Raw genomic sequence first — 22,045 nt, 5'->3', positions numbered from 1 at the left:
AAAGCTACCAGGAGTAAGAATAAAATAATCCCTAACCGAACTCATACCAAAACTCTCCAAAACAATTTAACAACAATGAACTCTTAGCATTCAAAGTAAGACTCTTTACTAACATTCCAGGCTAATAGTATCTAGACTCAATAAAAGAATCCTTCTTAAAAAAAAATACATTAAATAATATTAGAAATTTACTTCCATAACACATAAACCTGCATACTCTATTAATATTTATTTCGAAATATCAATAAAGCTAAATGAAAATGCCAATCTGAATAAAAAAAAATAAAAAAATAGAGATTCATAATTACAATTTACAGTAACAAACATATAAAAATCTCTACATCTACAATGGAATATATCTAACGTTATTTTAACTAAACAAAAAATGTTCTGCCACCTATAAACTTCATTCCATAAAAATTATATAAAGGTGGTTATAGGTAGGACCATGTTTCCATCGGAAATTGATTTTTTGGTTTCTTATTAACATTGGCGCAGTTGGATGAATCTTCAAAAAACGTTCAAAAAACATTTCATCCACTTCAGCTCCTTCCTGGAAACTTTCGGAGAGATCTGTCAAGCAGGTGGCTGAGAAAAAATGGAAAGTTCCAAAATGCGTTTTACAGATGCATTTTTTCCATGGTAAAATTGGACAGAGCTACAGCAAAAACAGCTGAATGGAATTACTCCAAATTTGGGAGATAGCTAGATCTTGGTCTAGAAGGCGTGCTTTTTGTGATTTGATGTCCCTCTGGGCTGGTCACCCCCACGCACCACGCACACTCCTCGTGAGTGAGCCCAGGCTGCCCCCCGTTCCCGCCTAGTGCCGCCGCCGCTCACAGCTGGGTCCTGTGACCCTGTGACACCGCTGTTGGCGCTCGTGACCCTGTGACACCGCTGTTGGCGCTCTTGCCCCGCCTGCGCCGCGTCTGTATTTACGTATCCAATTGTTTTTCTTCCCCCCGTGTGTTCTCTGCTCCTTGTCATTGTACACTCCCCGTGTTGATGTACTTTGTTCCTCTGTAACTCCGATTGCTTTTTTACCCCCTGTGTAGTTTCTGCTCCCTGTTTATTTTCTGTTTCCCCCGTATTGTATTATTGTACCCCTGTGACTTGTCGCCCCCGGCCCCTGCCACGCTTCCCGCCGCCTCCCCGCTCCCCACCGCTGCCCCCTGCGGCCCCGCCCCTCCCCTCGGCAGCCCTTCCCATTCGCCGCCCCGCTCCCGCCTCCCAGCTGCCCCTCCCTCGCTCCGCCCCCCCCCCCAATCTCCACATATGGCAGAGTGGTCAACGCGCAGCGGGCGCGCCCCAAGCGCGCCTAAGGTGTGCCAAAGGTAAGCCCGTCTGCGCCCGTCCGCGCCTGGACCGCGCCCCGTGCCAGGACCCCTGGCTCCCGCAGAGACCAGCCCACCCGCCGGACCTACGACGCCACCGAACTCTACGCATTCAACGCCGGCCGAATCCCAGGATGCTTCCGAGCCACCCCGAGACGCACTCACGGACCCTTCTGCTGCCACTCCTGCAAGTTCACCTGCACCCGGACCTGCACTACTCCAGCACCAACTAAGACCAAGACGCACAACAGCAGCAACCACCTGAAGTGCATCCTGCTCATCACCCGCTCAGTCCACAGACACGCCGTCGAGCTCTGGAACCTGCTCGACACCACAGCCCCAGACGTCGCCTTCCTCACCGAAACCTGGATGAACGCCTCCTCAGCGCCCGACATCGCCTTTGCCATCCCAGACGGCTACAAGATCATCCGGAGGGACCGCATCAACCAGACTGGAGGAGGCATCGCCATCATCCACAAGAACACCATCCGCGTCACGACTAACACCGGCGACACCCTCGCACCCGCTGAGCACCTGCACTTCCAGGTCCACATCAACCCCAAGACCACCCTCAGAGGCACCCTCATCTACAGACCCCCGGGACCACGCACACAATTCAGCGAAGACATCGCCTACTTCATCAGCCCGCACGCCCTCCCCTCCGCTGACTACATCCTCCTCGGGGACCTCAACTTCCACCTGGAGAACAACAACGACCGCAACACCACCACCCTGCTGGACAACCTTGCAAACCTCGGACTCAAGCAGCTGGTGACCACCCCCACCCACTACGCCGGACACACACTCGACCCAGTCTTCTCATCCAGCAAGGACATCGCCTTCAGCCACGCCACCGGACTCCACTGGACGGACCACAGCTGCGTCCACTTCAGCTTCAGAAGGACCACGACCCACCACCACCAGCAACAGGCTGCACGCAGAAGCTGGAACAAGATCACAACCGACCAACTCGCGACCTCCCTGAGCAAGAACCCACCCACCCGCGCAACGAACCCCAGCCAAGTGGCCACCAACCTCACGAAGTGGATCAGCGACTGCGCAGATGACCTCCCCCCCCTGAGGACCCCGCCTAGCAAACCCTGCAGCAAGAGAGCCCCATGGTTCACCGACGAACTCAAGAGCTCCAAAAAGAATTGCCGAGCCCTCGAGAGAGCCTGGTGCAGAGACCCAACACCAGACAACATGATTGCACTCAAGCTCGCCACCCGAAAACACCAACAACTGATCCACGCCACCAAGAAAACTGCATTCAAGGAACGACTGGACAACAACGCACACAACAGCAAGGAACTCTTCAACATCGTTAAAGAGCTCTCCAACCCCAACGCCGGAAACAACGACATCACCCCTTTGCAAGACCACTGCAACTCCCTCTCCACCCACTTCCACAACAAGGTCGCGGACATACACAACAGCTTCAGCACTCAACCGACGCACGCCACGACCGAACCACCGCCCCCCACCACCACCCTCCGCGCCTGGACCCCGATCAGCACCGAAGACACCGCCCGCACGATGAACTCCATCCACTCCGGATCCCCGACCGACCCTTGCCCCCACCACGTCTTCAACAAGGCCGACGCTGTCATCGCACCCCACCTGCGGGACATCATCAACACCTCCTTCGACACCGCCACCTTCCCGGAGAGCTGGAAGCACGCCGAACTCAGCGCTCTACTAAAGAAGCCTTCAGCCGACCCCACCGACCTCAAGAACTACCGCCCCATCTCGCTGCTCCCGTTCCCTGCAAAAGTCATCGAGAAGACCATCAACAAGCAGCTGGCCACCTTCCTCGAGACGAACGGATCCCTCGACCTCTCGCAGTCCGGCTTCCGGGCCAACCACAGCACCGAGACCGCCCTGATCGCAGCCACTGATGACATCCGAGCCCTGCTCGACAACGGAGAAACGGCGGCCCTCATCCTCCTGGACCTCTCCGCGGCCTTCGACACTGTCTGCCACCGCACACTAGTGCAGCGCCTCAGCAACGTCGGAATCCAGGAGAAGGCACTGGAGTGGATCACCTCCTTCCTCGCCGGAAGGACACAGAGAGTCCGCCTCCCCCCGTTCAGATCAGAAGCCACCGAAGTCATCTGCGGCATCCCTCAAGGCTCCTCGCTCAGTCCGACCCTCTTCAACGTCTACATGAGCCCCCTCGCCAACATCGCACGCCAGCACAACCTCAACATCATCTCCTACGCCGATGACACCCAGCTGATCCTCTCCCTCACCAACGACCCCACCACCGCCAGAGCCAACCTTCACGAAGGGATGAAAGAGGTAGCCGAATGGATGAAGAACAGCCGCCTGAAACTGAACTCGGACAAGACGGAAGTCCTCATCCTGGGATCCTCACCCTCCGCCTGGGACGACTCCTGGTAGCCCCCCGCCCTAGGCAGCGCACCCAAACCAACAGACCACGCACGCAACCTGGGCTTTATCCTGGACTCCTCCCTCTCCATGACCAGACAAGTCAACACCGTCTCCTCGTCGTGCTTCAACATCCTGCGCATGCTACGTAAGATCTTCCGGTGGATCCCCACCGAAACCAGGAAGACGGTCACCCAGGCCATCGTCACCAGCCGTCTGGACTACGGCAACTCCCTCTACGCCGGAACCACAGCCAAACTCCAGAAAAGACTCCAGCGGATCTAGAACGCCTCAGCACGACTCATCCTGGACATCCCCCGTCGCAGCCACATCTCCGGACACCTGAGAGACCTGCACTGGCTCCCGGTCAACAAGAGAATCACCTTCCGTCTCCTCACCCACGCACACAAAGCCCTACACAACCAAGGCCCAGGATACCTCAACAGCCACCTCAACTTCTACGCTCCCAAACGCCAGCTTCGATCGACCAGCCACGCCCTCGCCGCCGTCCCCCGCATCCGAAGAGCCACCACAGGAGAACGGTCCTTCTCCTACCTCGCCGCCAAGACTTGGAACTCCCTCCCGACTCACCTCCGCCTGACCCAGGACCACCTCACCTTCAGGAAGCAACTCAAGACCTGGATGTTCGAGCAGTAGCGGACCCCCCTCCCCTAGCGCCTTGAGACCCTCCGGGTGAGTAGTGCGCTATACAAATGCCATGATTGATTGATTGATTGATTGATTGATGTAAATTCACTCAGTAGTTCTTGAGATATTTAGGTTCAAAATAGTTGTGTTATTTACACCACAGAAGATCTACTCATCTAACAGATCAAAAGCAATGATCTAATTGGCGGTCGCCACATCATCCAAGATGTGGCAGCAGCCATATTAGAACTCAGGGAGTCAGTCACCTTTCCTACAAAAAGGTTATGCAAAACATATGAGGGGCAGGGTATGGATATCCTGCCTCACGGGCTGGTAGGGTGGGTCCCAGAGTCACCTTCCCTGGAGCAGATTTTTTTTTATGGTGTCACATATCTTCAGAGATTCACAGATCTGCAGTGGTGATAAAAAATTAAACGTGGGCTCCCACCAGTTTTTTATATGAGCCCCAGTGATGAGCCAGGGCCCAGGGGCTCGGTGCTCATATTTTTATTGGCAAGGGGGCATGAGGTCCCATTCTTCAAGACATTTTTAGGTCCTGGAGACCTCATGGCCCCAACATTGACTACATTCGGCATGCCCCGGGTGGGCACAGGGGCACACCCCAATATCAGAAAGTGTCCACCTCCTGTCAGCACCTACGAATGGTGCTGGCTGGAGAGAGTGGAATGGGCCGTATGGCCTTGAAGCTCCCCGTGCAGGCCCCAACATATGGCAAGTAGTGAGTACCCCAGCTGGGCACCCATGAAATAAGAATAATAAATAAGCAGCGGGAGCTGCTGATTTATTATTCACTGCTCCTGCAGGGAACCCCCCATAATGCCCTAGGGGGTTTGTATTGAAATATATTTTTTCTTCTTGGTGATACCAGACTGACACCCCCTTATTACCAGGCAGGGACACCCCTCATTTAGCAATGAATGACCATAGAATTATTGTAATTATGAACCACAAAGATCAGAATGCTTGAAAAATTCACCATTTGGGAGGCCCAATGAGGGGGCCATGATTGATTACAAATTTGCATATTTCATCAAAGAGGTCGTACAGTTTGAAGAAGGATTTCCATAAAGTGCACGTTATCAAGGTTGTGATGATCGTAATGCATTGGGACCACATAGTCTTCAGTATTTCTGCAAGAAATAAAAGCTCAGTTGACAGCCTGTTCGAGACTGTGTCCTTTCCCCTGGGGGCAAGGATGGGGTTTCTGATGGATATTAGCAGCATTGCCCTGCCACCTTGGACTGCACTAACTCATTAAAAGGAGTGCTGCACTTCAGATTGTTATGTCGGATTCCACCGTGGATTGTGACGACAAGAGGGTCTGATTGGCATCTGATGGTAAGGCCAAATGGAACGACAGGCTTACTGTCTTTGTGAATAACAATTCAAGGACAAATATTGGTTTGAATGTTTTATTGGGCAATGAATGACTAAAGAATTATTGGAATTATGAACGACAAAGACAAGAATGTTTGAAAATGGCACCATTTGGGAGGCACGAGGGGCCATAATTGATTAGAACTTTACATATTTCATTAAAGAGGTCACAAAGATTGAAGTGCCCGTGATCAAGGTCGTGATGACCGAAACGCGTTAGGACCGTATAATATTCATTGTTTCTGCAAGAAATAAAAGCTGAATTAACATCCTATTCGAGAGTGCGTCCTTTCCTCCGGGGTAAGGATGGAGTTTCTGATGGATATATATATATATATATATATATATATATATATATATATATATATATATATATATTACCTACTGGCGGTCGCCAGTAGGTAGTTATAGTTAGGACCTAGTTTCCATAGGAAATCCGCAACATTCCATTGAGAATAACTTTGGCGACGGTGGACGTATCTTTGCGAATTTCTCAAAGAAGATGGCCTGCTCCGCTTCGCTCCTTCCCTGAAAGTTTGGGGGGGATTCGTCAAGTGGGGGCTGAGATAAAAGGGGGGTCCCAAAACGTGTTTTCCCCATGTTATTTTCCATAGGACGTTTAGACACGGCTACAGCTCGAACGGCTGAATGGATTTATAAGAAATTTGGTAGAAAGGTAGAGTCCGGCTCGCAGATTACGCTTTTCTTTGAATGGTGTAAATCTGTTCAGTAGTTGCTGAGAAAATTAACTTTGAAAAAATATATATTGGGCTACATTGAGCTATATATATATGTTAGAGCCCAAATGTAGCCCAATGTAGCCCAATGTAGCCCAAAGATGGCCACCAGAGACAAAAAAAAAACAAATGTAGCCCAAATATCAGCCAGATGTAGCCCAACTATAGCCCAATGACAGAATGTCCCAGAGTATTCTAAAGAACAACTAGAGCGCTAACAGTCTTACTTATGACAAAAGTATGGCCCACCTGAAGTCATCTTGATTGGAATAAAGTGTTAACACTTAATACATTTAATTTGCAAAGGAACAAAATGAGGGGGTTCATTTTGCCATAGAAATTATGATTAGTGCTGAAGAAAGAAAAATGAGGGCACATTTTGAGTGACTTCTCAAATCCTCTTATATTTCATTAAAAAAATTCTGATATGCAGTCTCCCAAGATGGCCACTAGAGACAAAAGAGCCCAAATGTAGCCCAAATATCAGCCAGATGTAGCCCAACAATAGCCCAATGACAGTAGTTAGGACCTAGTTTCCATAGGAAATCCGCAACATTCTATTGAGAATAACTTTGGCGCCGGTGGATGAATCTTTGCGAATTTCTCAAAGAAGATGGCCTGCTCCGCTCTGCTCCTTCCCTGAAAGATTGGGGGGGATTCGTCAAGTGGGGGCTGAGATAAAAGGGGGTTCCCAAAACGTGTTTTCCCCATGTTATTTTCCATAGGACGTTTAGACACGGCTACAGCTCGAACGGCTGAATGGATTTATAAGAAATTTGGTAGAAAGATAGAGTCCGGCTCGCAGATTACGCTTTTTTTTGAATGGTGTAAATCTGTTCAGTAGTTGCTGAGAAAATTATCTTTAAAAAAATATATATTGGGCTACATTGGGCTATATATATGTTAGAGCCCAAATGTAGCCCAATGTAGCCCATTGTAGCCCAATGTAGCCCAATGTCGCCCAAAGATGGCCACCAGAGACAAAAAAAACAAATGTAGCCCAAATATCAGCCAGATGTAGCCCAACTATAGCCCAATGACAGAATGTCCCAGAGTGTTCTAAAGAACAACTAGAGCGCTAACAGTCTTACTTATGATAAAAGTATGGCACACCTGAAGTCATCTTGATTGGAATAAAGTGTTAACACTTAAAACATTTAATTTGCAAAGGAACAAAATCAGGGGGTTCATTTTGCCATAGAAATTATGATTAGTGCTGAAGAAAGAAAATTTAGGGCACATTTTGAGTGACTTCTCAAATCCTCTTATATTTCATTAAAACAATTCTGATATGCAGTCTCCCAAGATGGCCACCAGAGACAAAAGAGCCCAAATGTAGCCCAAATATCAGCCAGATGTAGCCCAACTATAGCCCAATGACAGTAGTTAGGACCTAATTTCCATAGGAAATCTGCAACATTCTATTGAGAATAACTTTGGCGCCGGTGGACGAATCTTTGCGAATTTCTCAAAGAAGATGGCCTGCTCCGCTCCGCTCCTTCCCTGAAAGTTTGGGGGGGATTCGTCAAGTGGGGGCTGAGATAAAAGGGGGTCATAAAACGTGTTTCCCCATGTTATTTTCCATAGGACGTTTAGACACGGCTACAGCTCGAACGGCTGAATGGATTTATAAGAAATTTGGTAGAAAGGTAGAGTCCGGCTCGCAGATTACGCTTTTCATTGAATGGTGTAAATCTGTTCAGTAGTTGCTAAGAAAATTAACTTTGAAAAAATATATATTGGGCTACATTGGGCTATATATATGTTAGAGACCAAATGTAGCCCAATGTAGCCCAAAGATGGCCACCAGAGACAAAAAAGAAAACAAATGTAGCCCAAATATCAGCCAGATGTAGCCCAACTATAGCCCAATGACAGAATGTCCCAGAGTGTTCTAAAGAACAACTAGAACGCTAACAGTCTTACTTATGACAAAAGTATGGCACACCTGAAGTCATCTTGATTGGAATAAAGTGGTAACACTTAATACATTTAATTTGAAAAGGAACAAAATGAGGGGTTTCATTTTGCCATAGAAATTTTATATATATATATATATATATATTCACTGAAAAAACCATAGGTTTTAAACACGTTATAGTTAGGAAGTAGCATTTAAAAAAACCTATGAAATTCACTGAAAAAACCATAGGTTTTACACATGTTATAGTTAGAAAATAGCATTTACAAAACCTATGAAATTCACTGAAAAAACCATAGGTTTGACACCAGTTATAGTTAGCTGGAAATTGTACTCGCATAAAACCATTGAAATTCCCACGTTATAGTTAGTTGGACTCACTATAACTTGCGCGTGCAATGCACTGCTGATGACGTCACATATTACATCACTCATGACATGGTCAGTGACATCAGTCATGACATCACTGATGACACCATCCTTGTGACAGAGTGACAGACCTCTTTTCACTGTAATGTAACCCTTGAAACACATATTCAAAAATAAAAACTAACATTTTCAAAAAAATGGAGATACCCATACCAGTTACAACAACCAATTCAATAATTCCACCATCTATATACACATCCACTCATTGATCAACAGTTCTATATAGTCACTCGTACATATACTCACTCATGATATGTAGTGATACACCTATACATCCTGTTACACACCGACAGTCATCCAAAAGATACTCTCACACATATTCACACATGCAAATAAACTATTGAACATCCATTTATTTGCATATACAGCTATACACACACAACCACCATACTTCTATGGAGACTTACACATACTTACTCTCTTAAACAATCACTTATAGAAACACATACTTATCTAAACAGGAACTCTTACAATCTCTTTCTCTCACATATACTCACTTATATACATCAATATTCACATATATTAGATTAAAACATATGTAGTTACTGATAAAGACACTAGTGAGACAGTCATTCACTCACTAACACACACATATACACACTCTTCCACCCATACAGTCCTGCACATATGCTGCCTTCAAAACACATACAAAGAGAGAGTCAGTCATTCATGCATCTATGTGTTAAGTAATACCCCCACCAAACCATACAAACACTCATACTGATACTAACAAAAACATCTAATAACCCATATACATACACATGTAGCTACTCACCAACCCATGCAACCACTTATACACAAAGTGAAACACTAATATATATATTTAAATATTTAAACATTACTCTCTGATATATGTTTTCACTAAGATACACTTAATAAACCAGTTAACCAATCAATTTTTTTTTTCAAAACATCCAAGTAAACACTGATTTAAACATTTATTCTTCCATCAACTTTTACATATACATATATAACACATTTATTTTTTAAAAAGACACACATTCACTGGATGGTGTCATCAGTGATGTCATGACTGATGTCACTGACCATGTCATGAGTGATGTAATATGTGACGTCATCAGCAGTGCATTGCACGCGCAAGTTATAGTGAGTCCAACTAACTATAACGTGGGAATTTCATTGGTTTTATGCGAGTAAAATTTCCAGCTAACTATAACTGGTGTCAAACCTATGGTTTTTTCAGTGAATATATATATATATAAAATAGAGGCATTAGTGATTCTAAAAATCAATGGTGACGATTGCAAAATACGATTTTAAATAAGAACATTATGAACTGCTACTTTTCTAACAAATAGAATGAATTAAGCAGAAATGGTTTCGCATAAATTGTGGCTGCAGTTCATGGTGTATTGAATGTTAGAGAAAAGACTATTCGTATTGCAATGTTTCCTTTAGTTAAATGCAACATACCTCTTCCATGTCTATGCAAATGGGGAGGGTAACCATAACAACCAATGTACGTCACCAGGAAGCTCCGAGAAACTTGTGTATATATTCGTGTAACATACACTTTGAAGTTGTTGTGAACAAGGCGGGTTTCCCGCCAAACGCGTAGAGCCATCATCGTTGGGTGAATAAAGAACTCCTCTTTGATAAGAATCCCACGGAGTCAGCGCCTTCTTTTGTATTGTTGAAACGAAGGTTTGGACGACATATATATATATATATGGGGAGATGTTGCGCATTAAGCGCATTTGTAGCACTGACAATGAATGTAAACTAGCTCAAGAATTGTGCAAAATGCGGTTTTTGGAGAGAGGTTACAATCACAAAATGATAGACGAGGCTATACCTAAAACAGATAGATTGACCCGAGAACAACTACTAGGAAACTGTCCAGGGATCAATGTTATAGCTGAGACTCGACCAACAATTAATGAAACAGTACAATGTAGAGTCATTGTTACATACAGTCAGCAACATGCTGAAATACGTAAGATCTTTTCACGAAATTGGAACTTGGTCAAAGGGGATCCCGTGATTGGTGATCTAGTGAAAAATAGACCTGAGATCACCTTCAGGAAATCTCCATCATTAGGCAATGCCATTGTCAGTAGTACTATGGACGTTCCCAAAAAGTGGTGGGAACGGATTACAGGTTTTAAAAAATGCCAGACCTGTAAGGCTTGTAAGCACGGCATTAACAAAACCCATTTCATCAGTCCTTTCCATGATACTCCCATTGCCATTAAACAGAAACTGGGATGCAAAACTGAATTTGTGGTGTATATATTACTGTGCCCTTGCGGTTTACAGTATGTTGGGAGTACTCGTCTCCCTGCCCACAAGCGCATCCTACAACATCTGCGAGCGATCTTAGGGAAAGATCAGTCTTACCCCGTGGCGAGACATTTTGAAAAATGTCACCAAAGTAATCCAGATCTTTTGAAATACTATCTGGTGGACTCTGTTTTACCTTTAAGGAGGGGAGGAGATAGAGATGGTAAATTACGTCTCTTAGAAACACGTTATATCCTTGAACTTAACAGTAAACAGCCTTGGGGACTGAACTGTAGTGAAGATCTTTACACATGCCTATGATCAACTATGGTAATATAGAACAATCTTGTTGGCACCAGTATGTCTGATGAGCAATATAACATCCTTGTATATATGTATATTAGGCAGCCTGAATAAATCTGTAATCCTATTGAATAATAGATTGAATTTTAATGCACTGTCACTTTAATAAAGATCTTAATTGACGACCCCCAAGGAAGCACAAGGCAGAATGTGGGAATCCACAAAGGATCTAGATTATCAGATGGAGGTTCTTTTACTGCTTTAACCCACTGTGGTATAACTTTGCATTGAATCGGGAGTTATATTCTTATGCAAATCACTATCATTTAAAAGCTATAGGCTGCATACTTGTATTAAATGTCCATAAAATAGAAGAAGCATAAGGATGATCAACGTATAAGAATAAAATAGGTTTGCTATTTGATGTTTTTTCTACATAGAAAATTAAGGACAATGTAATATTTTGTAAATGTGGTGTAAATATATGAATTTTGAATATGTTTTTTAAGGAAACAAATTTTTCTTTTGTAGAAATATTCTTACTCAGTTTTTTTTATATATATGCCCGCCTACAGCCTTAGAGATCATTTGAAGACAGTGATAAAGAGAATGTATATGCATAATGAAATGATATTACTGATTCGAGCCTACGGCTTAACTTGTAAATACTGCAATATTAGAGCACTATGCTCTGAACTCCGTTTGGTCTTTATGTGCATTGATACATATCACTTTAAATTTGAAAAAGGATGTAGTATTGATCATGTGACTTTCCACACTACTTATGTCACTTCCTTTCTTCACCGCATGACATGTGATCAAGTCTCGGCTGAGGCGAAACGCGTCATGGCGACTGGTGGGCTGTTACTCACGAAATAAACGCACTGGAAACGAGAGCACCGAGTTTGTGGCTTTTTTCAAATTTCGTTATCAGCGGGAGCGGATGCCGAGTTGATTTCGAACTATTGTGAATATATATATATATATATCAATTCCAATCCCAAATCCCAATTGAGAAAACAGGAGCTGACTCCTTGGGATGTGATTTTCAAAGAGAAGTCTTTATTCCATGTGAAGGGATTTTCCTCATGGGGACATCCTTCCCAGAAGGTTATCTCTGCCATGGGGGCCACAGCACTGCAGGATTCCCACCTCCAAACATCAAATAAGGGCTTAACGCGTTTTGAACTGTGCGTTTTTGATCACAAGCCATAGTAAAGAGGACTGCAACCACAGTGGAACACCTGTAATTTTTTGCTGCAGACCCGCCCCAGTGGGAATGTCAAATCATCCCAAGTGGGCTTGTGCTTCAGTGCACTCTGGTCTTCATAGTTTCTACCTTAATAATAATCCCCAGTGGGTGTTACAATGTCACTCTCAAATCGTTATTCGTATACACCACCTTATGGCTGCTCAAAGTGAGGATGCTGTCTATTCTGCTTTCCAAAGTCCCTTCAGTTCAGCCTTCCGCTCCAATCAGCGCTGCACAGTCGGGGCGCCACACATCCGCTGTCAGGCGGCGGTCCACCCCTGCGACTGGGATAGCCGTTAAACATCCGGAACAATGAGATTTCCCTCATGGAGACGTCCTTCCCAGAAGGTTACCTCTGCCATGGAGGGCCACAGCTCTGCACAATTCCCACCTTCAAACATCAAATATGGGCTTAACGCGTTTCGAACTGTGCATTCTTGATCACAAGCCAAAGTAAAGAGGATTGCAACCACAGTGGAACACCTGTAATTTATTGCTACAGTCTCGCCCCAATGGGCGTGTCAGATCATCCCAAGTGGGCGTGTGCTACATTGCACTGTGGTCTTCATAGTTTCCACCTTAATAATTCCTGCGATGAGGTCCCTAGACAGGAAGCCGTTAGAGGGAATAGCTTCCGGGGCGCGTTGGGCCGTTCAGTACTGCTTCCCATAGGAAAACAATTTTTTGCAGCAATCGGGCCAATTAAGAACATTACTTAAAGACCTCACCCCGCCGTCTCAGTGTTCGACGGAGCTGCGGGAGGCGATATCTAGGTGAGGCAGTGTCCTTGGAGTAGTAAGTACGGCATAGCCGAGTAGCACATGAGAATGTGGGTGACATGAATATCATTTAACGTTTTTTCCCCTAAAACATCCCTGTTTTCCATCCACAGAGTGTTACTCTAGGCACCCTTCCCACCCGTTCTAAGGCTCATGGGGCATTGTCTCCACTGAGAACAAGTATGTATATAAATCTTTTATCAATATGATTTTTTCTCATGGTACAGCAAACCATCTATAATTAAGATTGATACATCTACTTTTCAAAGGCCATCCTATTCATTCCCTGACTTGAAACTGTCGGACTTTGTAATATAGAGTGTGTGTTTCATGTTCAGTGTTTGTGTATCTTTTGTATTGTCATTTTTACCTGCAGGACACAGCACCAGTGTTTGCATCACAGTTAAGGCTATGAATATATAACACCGTATATCACCTTCCTTACAGGTCACCAATAATAACACTGGATGAAGTATATGTCTTGCATTTTTAATATTGTGTTTCTCTTTCAGACTATCTAGTAGAATACCTAGTAGGTATTGTATATTGTGCATGATAACTTGGCATGCCTATCATTCAGTAGTACTACTTGTACATACATCACTTTTTAAGCATATATTTAATTTGGATAATTTTTTCGACATTTGCTCGATATTATAGTGAGTACAGAAGGGATCTTGTTTGGTCCTGAAAAAGAAGCCTGAGTGCTTCGAAACATGTTGACATACACAGGAGGGACTGTACATTAAGGCAATACACCTCCAACCCACCTTTTAACAGTACCAGCTCCAATGAATATTACAGTTTCTTAGTCCAAAAGAGCCAATTTCCTTTTTAAATTCACTTGCTCACTCACTGCTGACCCTTCCACTCACTTTCCTACACAACACATAGTTTTCTGAAAATCAGTGCTTCCACGTAGTCGTAGGTCATAGCATGCCCCGTCCCGCAGCGGGGCTGGAAGACCCCCATGGTGAATAATGACACAAAGGGCCCTTTTGGTGTGTGAGGGGTATTTAAACAAACACTGTGTGCTACCCAATACTGTAGGAAACACACATAATCTGTGAGTAGATGATTTTAAGTCTATCCAAAGGTGTATCTTTGTGTTTATTATATATTTTGGGAGGAGGACGTATCCACCTCCAGTGCTCCTTTTTGGGCACTACCTCGCCACTCCCCATTTTGGATTTGTGGTTATAAAGACAGAGTGCAGCTGTGGGAGTATACCAGTATTTCTGGCTAAAAGGCATCAGAGAATATACCGATTCTGCTGAGTGGTCACTGACCGGTCACTTATTGTTGACCTTACTGAACATATGCACACACACACACTCATTTTCTTTTCTCATCATTCTCACTGACACCTTACATTTAACATGGTGGAAACAAAAGGCCCCACCTTCGCAGCTGAGGAGGTTGACAGGATCCTAGCAGCCATCAACCCTTTTGAGGGGTTGAACAGTACTGACCCTGGTCCCAGCAATGCGGACTGGGATGAACTGGCCAATCTGAGGAGGATTCAGATTAAGACAGCTTTCCATGGGTTGCTGATGACCGAATATTTTAGGGCAAATGCAGCTCAACAGGGCTTGATATTCTGTAACAAACTATTTATATTCCAACACAACAAGTCTTTCAAAAAGGACTGGTCACTGATATCGTGGCATTGTACCTGTGATTGGCTTATCCAGATCATAAAAACTGCCACAAGACTAACTCAGGAACTCAAGATTGATATCCAATGACTGGAGGTACAACTAAAAAGCTACCAGTCTACAAGTGTCCTTAATAAGCAACTGGAAGAACTAAATCAACAGATGAATGAGTTTGAGATCACCCTAAAGCAGAGCACATATAACAAGTTAAAGAAGGATACTGCTCGCTTTACCCATGAGAAGGTGTACCCATACATACGGGACGACTACACACCAAAGAACCCCAATACGGACCATGTTTCAGGCGGTGATACATCAGACACGGGATCCAACGGCTCCAAATCTAGCAGAGAAAGTGGCCCCCGAAACCATCGAGAGGAAGGCCAATATCAACGACCATACAACCTAAGATGGATAGGATGGGGCCATCATCAAGGACCACCTTCTTTCCCACCTTACCCCTATGGACCACCACCTATGGGAGGACACTATCAACATTGGGTCCCGACACCACAGGAATACAACTGCAACTACTATGGACCACCACCTTTTTTAGGGGCACGCCCTGGACCACAGAGAGGCAGGAAGAGGAGGGTCAACAATGTCCACTGGCCCACCGAAGAGGAAGAGACCACATGGGTCTCCACGAGGAGTATGACGAGCACCTAGAGCAACCAACCGTCAACCAGCAGGAGGGGCACCTAGTAGTAAACCTGACGGAGTGTGAACTGACACAGTCACAGGTACATGTCTTGGAAAGAGGACTAGGATTTGTACCCACTAACAGAATGGACAAATTAAAATTATATGCAGAAATGAAGGAGTTCATTCGCAAACTTAAGCTACAAGCTTTCTTCAAGGAGAAGGAAACACCAGAGGGAGACGGCTCTGACACAGGGCTACGAGTTAAGTCCACCTTTACCCCCTCCGGCTTCCACACCACCGGTGGAACTACTAGCTTTCAAAAAGGCAGTAATGGAAGAATTGAGGAGTATCTCCACACAGGGGAACACCACCTTCCAGAATACATCTAAGGAGGAGAAGGAAGCAATACGTCTGTTGTCATTCAATGAAACTATCATCATAAAACCAGTGGATAAAGGTGGGGCAATAGTTGTCCAGACCACCACCTCCTATGATAACGAATGTAGAAGACTTCTAGAAGATGGCAAAAATTCCGAAATCATACTTGAGCACCCGACAGAAACCATACGTATCCGGATTGCTGAAATGGTGGAAGAATCAATGGCACATGACTCAGTGTCCAAAGAAGAAGTTGAATTTCTCATCCAGAAGTCCCCAAATACCCCATATTTCTACACCATACCCAAAATTCACAAAAATCTTGAACAACCACCAGGCCGTCCGATTGTTTCCGGTATCAGTTCCATTCTGGAACCTCTATCTAAGTTCGCTAACGTCTTCCTCCTCCCTTTGGTCCAAAAAAAACGGGACCTGCTTAAGAGATACGAAAGCAGTCCTACAAATACTTCAAGTCATAGACTTTGACCCTAATAAACATCTCCTCTTAGGACTCGACGTGGAGAGTCTATACTCAAGTCTTCCTCATGAAGAGACACTGACCATAATTGAAGAAATCCTATTCACCACCACATGGGAATACCAGACACCGAGAAATGTGGTCATGGAATTTGTATCTCTGGCCCTCACAAAGAATTTCTTTCTTTATGAGTATACATTCTACTTACAGAAACATGGCACCAGCATGGGTAAAACCTTCGCTCCCAGCATAGCTGGTCTCTACGTGAACCATCTTGAGACGAAAAGAATCTAACACCCCGATAACCCATTCTTTTTCCAACATAAAACCTTGGAAATGTTACATTGACGACGTTTTGGTGATATGGGAAGGGGGATGTTCCCTCTACTGAAGCCTTCATGGTCTGGCTCAACCAACAGAATGCCTTCCTCAAATTCACAAACACAACCTCATGGGACAACTTGGTCTTCCTGGATCTTAACATATATCTCGATAGTGGCACTCTGAAGACCACAAAGCATTTCAAGGCAACAGCCAAAAACTGTTTACTACTGTACAACAGTTTCCTCCCCGCCACCTCTGGGAATATCTCCCTTATGGGCAATTCCTCCGTCTCCAGAGGAACTGCACGGAGTTGAAGGATTTCAAAACACAAGCCTCAGATTTGAAAACCAAATTAGAGAAACGCAACTATCCATCAGTAATCATTAACAAAGCTATGAAAATGGCACCGAACAATAACAGCGATGCATTACTGGAGGACAGAGTACCCAGAGAACATGAGGAGAGACCGATATGTGTCACCACATTTAACACCCACTCGAACCAGGCATCTAAGATTGTAAACAAACACGGGAGAATTATCAACTGCGGCAATCTCATCCTCCCAAAACCTATGTTTGCACAGAAAAGGGGAAGAAATTTGAAGGACATGCTGGTCCACACAAGACCGCGTACAGGACTTCCCATGACCATTGAGAATCCACTTCTCCCTCCAGTGCAGGGGTATCACCCATGAGGAAATTGCAATACGTGTCATCTCACGAAGAAAAGCAGACACATAAAATTCAAGAATGGCACCGAGTGGCAACAGAGGAGATTCACCAATTGCAATAGTAGAAACGTAGTGTACATGATTACGTGCACATGCGGCTAGGAGTACATAGGTATGATGACAAGACCAGTCAAGATCCGCATTGGGGAACACAAGAGCAATGTTCGCTGCACGAGGAGCAAAAATAAGATGGCAACCCACTACCTAACCACCCAACACACCGTGGAGGATTTACTATGGATCATCACAGAACAACTAAATGGCGAAAGTGGCCTTTTCGAAAAAGAACAACGTTGGGTGTTCTGGTTGGGTCCTTAACGATGACATGCCCTGGGGCCAAATCACCTGAAACACTTGGAGCATAGTGAGATGGAACTCATTTACAAGGGACCACCCTTTAGTCAGGATGCATTTAATACTGACCACTGTATGCCATCCTGAAGGTCTGGGCCTCATTTGTGGGGGCACTGGAACACCTGGTATCCCTATGGACCAACACAGTCCTTTACCATATGAGCTATACCAGGATTAAGTTACCCCTTCCCCTTTTCTCTGCTATCGTGGTGCCATATTCAGCAATAATCCATAGTGAGTACCTAGGTTTGCATCATAACCTCACAATCGCTTGGCAGTGTCCTATACCACTCCAGCCTAGAGAGAGCGTCCATTAGTCATGAGCCTTCTACATTGATTTTTTTCCCAAAACCCCAATTTACCGTTAACATAAAACAGCACTATTTTAAAGAAAATTAGGAGACTTCGAAGCATAACCATCTGTTGCACACGCAAGGTTAGCGGTCTAGTCTACGGACGGAATGCTTTAAGCATTACGTGGCCATCATTTACCGGGAGTAGCACTATTTTGCGACGCGCCTTTGAACTACTTGGTAGTAATATCCTGCTGCACTGAAGATTAGCGGTACGATCCACAGGATCCTGTTAGTCTTTTCCTGCGATGAGGTCACTAGACAGGAAGCAGTTTGAGGGAATAACTTCCAGGGCGTGTTGGGCAGTCCAGTACTGCTTCCCATGGGAAAACTATTTTTGGCGGCAATCCGGCCAATTAAGAATACTACTTAAGGACCTCACCCCGCGGTCTCAGTGTTCGACGGAGCCACGGGAGGCGATATCTAGGCGAGGCAGTGTCCTTGGAGTAGTAAGTACGACATAGCTGAGCAGCACGTGAGGAGTGGCTGACATGAATATCCTTTGGTTTACGTTTTTTCCCTAAAACAACACTGTTTTCCATCCACAGAGTGTGACTATAGGCACCCTTCCCACCCGTTCTAAGGCTCATGGGGCATTGTCTCCACTGAGAAAAAAGTATATTCATAAACCTTTTACCAATATGATTTTTTCTTATGGCACAACAAACCATCTATAATTAAGATTGATATATCTACTGTTCAAAGGCCATCCTATTCATTCCCTGACTTGAAACTGTCAGACTTTATAATATAGAGTGTGTGTTTTATTTTCAGTGTTTGTGTGTCTTTTTTATTGTCATTTTTACCTGCAGAACACAGCACCAGTGTTTGCAACACAGTTAAGGCTATGAATATTTATCACCGTATATCACCTTCCTTACAGGTCACCAATAACAATGCTGGATGAAGGATATGGCTGGCATTTTTAATATTGTGTTTCTCTTTCAGATTACTAAGTAGTAGTATTGTATCTTGTGCATGATAACTTGGCATGCCTTTCACTCAGTAGTACTACTTGTACATACATCACTTTTTAAACATTTATTTACATTGGATAATTATTTCGACATTTGCTCGATATTATAGTGAGTACAGAAGGGATCTTGTTTGGTCCTGATTAAGAAGCCTGAGTGCTTCAAAACATGTTGACATACACAGGAGGGACTGTTCATTAAGGCAATCCACCTCCAATCCACCTTTTAACAGTACCAGCTCCAAGGAATATTAATTTTTCTTAGTCCATAAGAGCCAGGTACTTTTTAGATTCACTCCTTCACTCACTCCTGACCCTTCCACTCACTTTCCTACACAACACATAGTTTTCTGAAAATCAGTGCTTCCAAGTAGTGGTAGGTCATAGCACGCGGCATCCCACAGCGGGGCGGGTAGACCCCCATGATGAAGCATGACACCAAGGGCCCTTTTGGTGTGTGAGGCACATTAAAACAAACACTGTGTGCTTCCCACCACTGTAGGAAACACACACAATGTGTGAGTAGATGATTTTAAGTCTATCCAAGGGTGGATCTTTGTGTTTCTTATACATTTCGAGAGGAGGACGTATCCACTACCAGTGCTCCTTTTGGGTACTACCTCTCCACTCCCCATTTTGGTATTGTGGATACCCCTGGAACTGTCTGATAGCGAGCCAGACAAAGACAACCAACCAGGGCAACCACCACAAGCAGTTGCTAGGGCAAGCTTAGCAGAAGGGAGACAGAGACATGCTGAAATAACACAGCATTACTTTTAAGTTGGGTATTGATGTGAAAAGACACTGCATGGTTTAACTGTAGCGGATGTTTTTAATGATTAACATGTGGTAATGTTAATTCACACATTCCAGGTGCTAACCAGCATTGTGAGTATAAAAATAATACAACATGACATAGTCATTGAAATTGTATGTCAGTCAAGACAAATAGCATGATAATGGTTACATCGCCTTTCTCTGGGCTCTGTCACGTCTCTTGTGGAGCCTTCTGATGCTGTGGTACTCCTAGTAGTGCGCCTCCTGCATGTGGTCACTGGTGCCAACAGACTACTGAGGCTGGACGCCTCCTCACTCTCCCCTCCAACCAATACATTGCTGCCCCCAGAAGAAGCAGTCTGAAATTGTTCCACTGCATTGGTGACATGGATGAGTCTCCTGGCCACATCCCCAAGGCTCATTTCTACCTGCATGGCCACAGAACGACGGGACAGCAGAGCTGTGTTGGTGCTCAGCCGGTTGATGGCTCTAGTGTAGCCATCTAAGCGCCCTAAGAATTGGTGATGCCTTCTGCATTGGGACACCTGGTCACCCTGCATCACCCTGTATAGCCCTCATATGGCTTCATTTGTCTGTCTACGTCCTTCCACCACTGCCGTAGTGAGCTCCTTCAAGCAGTCCCTCAAGTCTGCCATGTTAGTAGAAACTGTGGCAAGTTGTGCCTGCAATAAAAGTATGTTCTTGCCTTGCAGGTGCTGCACCCTCAGAATTTGATCCTCCAGTCCCACCAGACATTTGGACTCTCATCTTCTGCAGATCCCATCTGTGCCCTTGACCTGCGCCTCCGGTTTTGGACAGTGCTGTGCCGCACCTGTTAATGGTGTCTCGGCGTGGGGGTATGCGCAGCCTAGGATGTCTGGGGATCAGGTTGGCTCTCATCCTCTACTTCCATGGCAGGTAGTGGTGGCACTGTGGTCCTGCGTCTTGTGGATGCAGGTATTGGGCTTTCTGGGGCCACTGGTGTCTCCACTCCTGACTGTGCCTTAGTCTCCAGGGTGTCATTGCCTTCACTTCCCTCTTTCTCCTATGCAGCCACATCTGTGATGTTAAACAGTGCAATTTTAAATTACTTTCATGAACATGTATGTCACATTGTGCATTGTTTAGTTTCATTAAATTAGATTACAACACGCAGTGTCTATATGTTTCACTTGCTTGTTGTAATTGTAGGCAACAATGCTGTCTTGCTCCCTACTTGCCTTTCCTATTGGAGTTGCTGTCTGTTAATCCCATAATGCATTTGTGTGTAGCAAGTAAAATGTAGACTGGAGTATGATTCTGAACATTAAGCATGATCTGCCTTGAGGGGTTGTTCAGTAATGAATGGTCATTTACATGCATCTTACCTTGTGAAGTACTGACCGGTGCAGAGGTGTCTAACTCAGGCACTCCAACTACAGCTTCAGGCTGAAGTGTGGACTCCACAAGGTCCTTCGCGGGTGTATTAGCAGTTTGGGTTGGAGGTCCTCCTCCAGTCTTCTATAGCCTCTGCAAGCCTGGCAGCAACCCTTTCCTTTGCACGGCTGCGCAGGTCATACCAGCGCTTGCGCAGATTTTCTATCGTGCGGTGTGTGACCCCCACTGCGTTTACTCTGGATTGTATTCCGAGCCAGATTTTGTGCTTCTCTGACTCAGGGACTAGGAGTGACTGCTTCACAAATACCTTATCATGCCTCCTCACAAATTTCTCAATGAGGATTTCAATCTCCTTTTCGCTGAACTTCGGCTTTCTCTTGAGCTTTGCAGATTTCTCCCCAGTTGTTCCTGAAGCCATGCTGATGTTCTTGAACAGGGTTAAATATCCCCAAATGGTTCCTTCAGCTGTGCTCCTGCAGTCTGCCTCCTTCTCTGATGCTCTCAGTGCACTGGATTCAGCATGGGCTGCATCACTTCCTGGTTATGATGTCATCAAGCTGCA

At 45.0% G+C, this 22,045-nt stretch overlaps 1 long non-coding RNA gene across 1 annotated transcript in view; it reads left to right on the top strand.

Annotated features, from left to right (window-relative positions):
- Positions 1–20,913, top strand: part of LOC144753451 (uncharacterized) — a 28,483-nt gene extending 7,570 nt beyond the window's left edge. The window contains exon 3 of the long non-coding RNA XR_013594364.1: positions 20,820–20,913. This is a non-coding gene — a long non-coding RNA (uncharacterized LOC144753451). The remainder of the gene's footprint in view (positions 1–20,819) is intronic.
- The last annotated feature ends 1,132 nt before the right edge of the window (positions 20,914–22,045 follow it).

Source organism: Lissotriton helveticus, chromosome 5_1, assembly GCF_964261635.1.
Source record: "Lissotriton helveticus chromosome 5_1, aLisHel1.1, whole genome shotgun sequence".
NCBI lineage: Eukaryota > Metazoa > Chordata > Amphibia > Caudata > Salamandridae > Lissotriton > Lissotriton helveticus.
This window is presented reverse-complemented; position numbering and strand designations above follow the sequence as displayed.